The 7,801-nt window shown below is 34.9% G+C and overlaps 1 non-coding gene across 1 annotated transcript; it reads right to left on the reverse strand.

The window, feature by feature from the left end:
- Window positions 1–249: 249 nt before the first annotated feature.
- On the reverse strand, window positions 250–356 carry LOC121212113 (small nucleolar RNA R71). The gene has a single exon (XR_005907322.1). It is a non-coding gene; the product is annotated as a small nucleolar RNA R71 (small nucleolar RNA).
- Between the last annotated feature and the right edge of the window lie 7,445 nt (window positions 357–7,801).

Consider the following 7,801-nt stretch of genomic DNA (forward strand, 5'->3'; position numbering starts at 1 on the left):
CAGTGATGTTTCAGATGTTGCAAACAGTGGGACAGTTCAGTGGGTTGCCTACTGAAGATCCACAATTGCATTTAACAGTTTTTCTAGAAGTCTAAGACTCATTTCAACAACAGGGTGTTACTGAAGAGACCTTGCAGCTTAAATTGTTTCCATATTCCTTGAGAGACTTTTCCATTAGGGACAGTGGCATCATGGAATGACCTTTGTAAGAGGTTTTTGCTATGGTATAATTTGCGAAACATGAATGTCAAGCTTAGAAATAACACCACGTCTTTTCGACAATTAGAGGATGAAATGTTGTATGAAGCTTGGGAAAGATTTAAAGAATTACTGCATAAATGTCTGATGCATGGGTTTCAGCACTGGACTTGGATGGAGATGTTTAATAATGGGTTGAATACACATACAAGAATGGTAGTTGATGCTTCTGCCAATGGTGCCTTGTTGGAGAAATCTTACAATAAAGCTTATGAGATTTTGGAATGGATTTCCAACATTGATTACCAATATCTTACCACGTGAATTGGGAATGGCAGGAGAGTTGCTGGCACCATGGAACTTGATGCAACCGCTTCATTTACTGCCCAGGTATCATTTTTAACTAATATGACCAAAAGAATGAAGAGACCAATTGTAGTTTAGGAGATGAAAGCAGTCGAACCAGCGTGTGCTTATTGTGGTGAAGACTATGAATTTGACGATTGCCTATCAAATCCAGCATCTATGTTACATGGGTAATTTCAACCAGAACAATAACCCCTATTCCAACACGTATAATCCAGGGTGGAAGCAACATCCAAACTTTAGTTGGAATAATCAAGGTGCGGGAATTTTAACAACGTTACAAGATAAAATGCCATTAGTGCATCTCCTACTTGTACTCAACCTATGTCAAGGCAGAATGCCCAACAAGGTCAGGCATCGGTTCCTTCATCATCATCTATTGAAGCCTTGTTGAAAGAATATATGGCTAAAAATGATGTTGTAATTCAGAGTCAAGCTGCATCCATCGAGCTATTGAGAATCAAGTAGGGCAGACAACAAATGCTTTGAGTTCTAGACCACAAAGAGCTCTACCAAGTGATACTAAGAATTCGAGATCACAAGGGAAGGAGCATTGTAAGGTAATTACTCTCAAAAGTGGCACTCAGCTGAATGAAATTGTAACACCCCTAACTCGTATCCATCGCTGGATTAGGGTTACGGAGCATTACTGTACAAATGGAACATTACATCATACTTTTCATACATTAATATAAACATCACAAAATTCATTCATAAACATACAAATCATCCTTGAATCGAGCCCTCGAGGCCCTAAAAATACACTAGAAACTAAATTGAAAACATTTAGAAAGTTCAAGAAAAAGTTAAAAAATTTGGTCTACAGGGTTCACACGGCTATATGGCTAGGCCGTGTGCCTCACACGATTGAGACACATGCCCGTGTCTCAGGCTGTGTAACAATTGAAATAGGGTCACACGACTATCTCCTAGCTCATGTCCTTACCCGTGTAACTCTCTGAGTAGGGTCACATGGCCAAGTTAGACGACTGTGTGCCAGGCAGTGTAACTCGAAATAGCTTCACATGCCCATCTACCAGGCCATGTGCTAGGCTACGTAACAGCCTTACTTGCATGCATGAAAACCTACAAGGGACACATGGGTGTGTTGCCAGGCTATGTGTCACACATGACTAAGTCACACGCCCGTGTCTCAGGCCGTATGGACATGAAATTGACCAAATTCAAGCCATTTCCATCACCAATTCAAGCAGCCATCTAAAGACCTTTAAGAACACCTAATCAAAGTATCAAAACATGACCAAAACCAACATGAAATGACCAATTCAATAGTTCAAAACCATTCAACCAATATGCCATACAAGGCACCTCAAACGCAAAGATACAAACTTATAAAAACATGCACATATTTGAATCACATTTCTACTATCAAACATAAGTCAACTTTTATCAGATCACACTTCAAAATTGACCATTAACATTTCAACATAACTTGCCATTTGAGCCATACCTTTTATGATTCATAAGTACCATAATGACACAAACAAATCAACATCATATAGTGTCAAAAACAACTTATATATGCCAAAATCATCAACCAACATTCAACTAACTTTAAACATAAGTCCACATATACATGCTATTATAACCTTGATCAAAACATCAAAAACTACCGAAATTTATGCTGGATAGTATGATAGATCTCTGACGAGCTTCCAATCTGATCGAGCTTTAGATTATCTATAAAACATTGGAAAGAAACTACGTAAGCACATAATGCTTAGTAAATTCGTATAAACTTAAAACCTCATATTCCATTTCAATGATAAACTTTATAGAATAAATATAAACCTATACCAATGCCATAAGATTTATAAATCTATATAACCATCAACTCAGATATAAGTACGTCATTTAACTAATAAATTCTTTTATATCATTATAATATATCCCAGTTATGAACTTACCGTTTCATTCCCTTTTCTTACCCATTTCATTTGCATAATACAAAGCATAAGCGTAAACATCAACCATAACCAAAAGCTTGACACAAGCCTAAACATCATCATCAATACACAAGTTAGTGCATTTATACATAACTCTTTTGGGATCAGCCACATGATAAGCCATTTCATGAAAAAATACATCATTTGATTCATACAACCTTTTCATGAACATAATCATATTTCCATTGAAGTTTACCATTTCAATCATTTTTATTAATACATGATATAGTTCATTTGAACACTTACTGTTCCTTTCCTTTTCATGCCCGCTGAACCACTTAAAATATCATCGAATACTCGGGAAAACTCACATGAAGTGTGCTTAAACATATAATCATAACATTTGAGCTGTGAAATGGGCTTGCTCACATGAGCTGTAGGTCAGAATGTAAGCTACACGATACTGCTCACATGAGCTATGGAGAATCCATGACAAATGCAGGACCTCAGCCATCAGTAGGACATTCAAGACTAGCACCCGAAACATGAAATCCCTAATAACATGTCATTTGTATCCTACAGATTCCTAAGGTTCAACCGAGGCTCGATAATCGTCATGGCATTTCATCGGATATACATGGATTATTGACATTACCAATACATAATAACATATAATTAAATAACATAAACATAGTACTTCGTACATACAAACTTACCTGACTAAATTGCAGAATTGTCAAAGTATAGACGCTATTTGGTATTTTCCCCTTCACTTAGATTTTTCAATCGTTCTTGATCTAAATTAATAATTTCATTTAATTTATTATTTCAAACAACAAAATCAATTATTTTATGCAATTAAGCCTTTTTGAACATTTTACAAAATCGCCCCTAATATTTTAATTTTATTCAATTTAGTCCTTGAGCCTAAAACATGGAAATTAACCATTTTTACTCAATTTCAAGCCTAGCCAAATTTATTGGAACCTTACTACAGCTCATATTCGCAGTTATTACACATTAAATCCTTGTACTTTTATATTTTCACATTTTAGTCTTTAAAACATTAAAATTAAAAAATCACTTTATAAAATAGTCTTATCTAGCAATCAAGCTTAAGATTCTAGCATAAAATTTCAAAACCACCTCAAATTCATCCATGGTAAAATTCTAAATATTTAACAACTTTACAAGTTGACCCACATGTTAGCTAAATTAAGCTATAACTATCTCAAAAACGTAAAAATCATTAAAAACTAACTTCAAAATACCAACATGCATGAATTATGCTCAACCGAACCTTCAAAGCATAAAATGGTGTCTTTTTTCTCTTCATTTTCGGTGGAGAACATAGTTGGGGAAGATGATACAATTATAGTTTTATTTTATTTTTCAAATATACCATTTTAACCTTGGTTAATAATTAAATAAAACATCAAATCCGTGTCCATATTTGTCCAATAATTCCTTAAATGGTTTATCTACCATTTGAGTCTGTTTCCTTTCATTTCCATAGCTGTTTAACCCTTTTAATTAATAAAACTCAACTTTTACACTTTTTACAATTTAATCCTTTTCATTTAATAAATCATTTAAATGTCAAAATTTCTTAACGAAACTTTAATACGACCTTAATAACACTCCATAAATATTTAATAAAACACTTATGACTAGAGTTTATAGAAATGAGGTCTCGATACCTCATTTTCTAAAACCACTTGACTTTAGGGTCTTACCACTTAAACCAAATTATTTTTCCATTTAATAAAAATCATTAAATCAAAATTTGACCATTACACCAAATTACTCATAAATATTAAATAATAATATTTACGAACTCACATGTCAAATTTGTGGCCCTAAAACCACTATTCCGACACTACAAAAAAAGTGGGTTGTTACAGAAATCGTTAAATATGCTATGGAAGAAGATGGCAAATCAAAATGCAACAATGGAAAGATTTCAGAAATGTCTGAAAATCATACTGTGTTTGGAAAGGCTAAACAAAATAATGTTACAGAAGAATCACATCATTTTGCTGATGGAAATGCTACAGCAAAACAACATCATCAACCTAAAGGACGACCACCTCCACCATTTCCGCAACGATTCCACAATTGTAAACAAGATGCTCAGTTTAAAATATTTCTAGATGTCCTTAAGCAACTTCACATAAACATACCATTGGTGGAAGCTTTGGAGCAGATGCCTAATTATGTGAAATTTTTGAAAGACATACTATCAAAGAAGCGTAGATTGGGAGAATTTGAGACTGTAGCTCTCACTGAAGGGTGCACAATGATGTTGACTAATAAATTACCTCTAAAGGTGAAGGACCCAGGGATTTTCAATGTCCCTTGTTCAATTGGAAATCAGTATGTTGGTAAGGCATTTTGTGACTTAGGAGCAAGTATAAATATACTACTTATGTCTATTTTTAGGAAGTTGAGAATTGGGAAAGTAAGACCTATCTATTTTTAGTAAGTTGGGAATTGGGAAAGTAAGACCTATTATTGTAACACCCCTAACCCGTTTCCATCACTGGAACGAGTTACGAGATATTACCCAATCAAATACTTAATCGTAAAGTTTCTATGAGATTACTTCCATCATCTTCATTTCGTTAAATTCATCTTTAATATCGCATAATCCATTTTTACCAAGACTAAAATTCGCACCTTAAACTTCATACATTCTTATTATGACCTTCATAATTCATTCGGCCCTATCAAAGAACCATTTAACATACAAGGAAAATAATCATAGAGAAAGAAATTAACATTCCAATTAGACTCAATATAACCGAATGTACAAGGTGCTATTAAACTACTTATTCAAAAATCTTCATTCCATACTATCATACCCCTTTTACTCCATACAACATGAAAATAACCTCTAATTCTAACACTTAGATTCACGGCATGATGCCTAAACCACCATAAAAGTTTCAACTTTCTTGACATTACCAAGAGTGCATCCAATTATTAACTTAACATATCATAAAACCAAATCAACAATTCAAAACTTACCTCTTACTAGCTAAAGAAAAATGCCGAATTGCTTTGGGGAAAATTTCCCCTTATTCCTTCATCTTTGTTTCGGCTTTGAGAGAAGAAGAAGAAGATGAACACCCTCTCTCTTTTCTCTTTCTTCTATTATTCATCCCTATCATTTTTTTAATTCATTTTATTAGAATTATTTAAATTATTTGTTAACTTAAAAATTATATTAAATTAGAATTAGTGGAGCATCATCATTTCTTGGCCGGCCACTATATATATTATGGGTAAATTGACATGCAAAACCACTATTTTTAATACATGCACTAATAGACCATTATAAAAATTAACCTATCACATTTCTAAAGTGTTTCATATAAGTCCATTTTAATAAATTCACTTAAAAATGACCAAATTAATGCTTGAAACTTTCACACATGCATTTACTCACATCATGAGCATAGAATATAACTTTTAATTATTTATAAAACTCAATTTTTGTGGTCCCAAAACCACTTTCCGACTAGGGTCTAATTAGGACTGTCACAACTCTCCCCCACATAAGGAATTTTCGTCCCCGAAAATCTTACCAGCAAACAAATTAGGATATCGATCCTTCATAGAGTCCTCAAGTTCCCAAGTAGCTTCTTCGACCCCGTGTTTATGCCACAGTACCTTCACTAATGGGATTTTCTTATTTCGCAATTCTTTTACTTCACGTGTTAAAATGCGAACCGGTTCTTCTTCGTAACTCAAATCAGATTGAATCTCGATCTCAGATGGATTAATTATGTGCGATGGATCGAACCTATATCGTTGAAGCATCGAGACATGAAAGACGTTGTGAATCTTTTCAAGTTCAGGGGGTAAAATTAATCGGTATGCGACTGGTCCAACTCGTTCGGATATTTCATACGGCCCGATGAATCTCGGACTCAATTTGCCATTACGGCCAAATCTGAGCACCTTTTTCCAAGGTGAAACTTTAAGAAACACTTTGTCTCCAACCTAATATTCAATGTCTTTTCTTTTTAAATCCGCATATGACTTCTGACGATCCGATGCTGCTTTCAGACTTTCACGGATTACTTTTACTTTCTGCTCAGCATCTTTAATTAAATCAACCCCAAAAATTTTACTTTCACTAAGTTCAGTCCAAAACAAGGGTGTACGGCATTTACGACCATACAAAGCCTCGTAAGGTGCCATCTTAATGCTTGATTGAAAACTATTATTGTAAGCGAATTCAATCAAAGGCAAATACCTTTCCCATGAACCACAAAACTCTAGGATACAACATCTCAACATATCTTCGAGTATCTGAATTATCCGCTCAGATTGACCATCAGTCTGGGGATGAAAAGCGATGCTAAAATGCAACTTGGTACCCAATGCTTCTTGCAATTTCTTCCAAAATTGCGATGTAAATCTCGGATCTCTATCCGACACAATAGAAATAGGTACTCCATACAATCGGACAATTTGGGAGACATATAATTCTGCCAATTTATCGAGCGAGAAATCAGTACGAACAGGGATAAAATGAGCAGACTTCGTCAATCTATCAACAATAACCCAGATTGAGTCTTTCTTACTCTGTGTCAACGGTAAGCCAGTTACAAAGTCTAACGTTACTCGATCCCATTTCCATTCGGGTATCATGATCGGCTGAAGTAATCCTGAAGGCACTTGATGTTCTGCTTTCACTTGTTGACATATCAAACACCTTGAAACAAAGTCAGAAATGTCTCGTTTCATGCCAGGCCACCAAAATTGACGTTTCAGATCATTGTACATTTTTGTACTCCCCGGGTGAACTGACATTCGACTACTATGAGCCTCGCTCAAAATCATTGAAATAAGTTCTGAATTTCTTGGAACACATAATCGACTTTTGAACATCAAGCAATCATTGTCGTCAATCTGAAACTCTGAGTCCACATTTGAATCACATTCAACTCGTTTAGCAACCAATTCAGTGTCAACTTTCTAGGATTCAAGTATTTGATGGATCAATAATGGTTTGGCCTTTAATTCTGCTACTAGCACATTATCGGATGAAACAGACAGGTGAACATTCATCGCTCTCAAAGCAAACAGCGCTTTACGACTTAAAGCATCGGCAACCACGTTAGCCTTTCCCGGGTGATAATCAATGACGAGTTCATAATCTTTCAACAACTCAAGCCAACGTCTTTGTCACAGATTCAAATCTCTTTGAGACATCAAATATTTAAGACTTTTGTGGTCCGAATAAATATGACACCTCTCTCCAAACAGTAGTGTCGCCATATTTTCAAGGAGAATACTATGGCCGCTAATTCAAGATC

Source organism: Gossypium hirsutum, chromosome A12, assembly GCF_007990345.1.
Source record: "Gossypium hirsutum isolate 1008001.06 chromosome A12, Gossypium_hirsutum_v2.1, whole genome shotgun sequence".
NCBI lineage: Eukaryota > Viridiplantae > Streptophyta > Magnoliopsida > Malvales > Malvaceae > Gossypium > Gossypium hirsutum.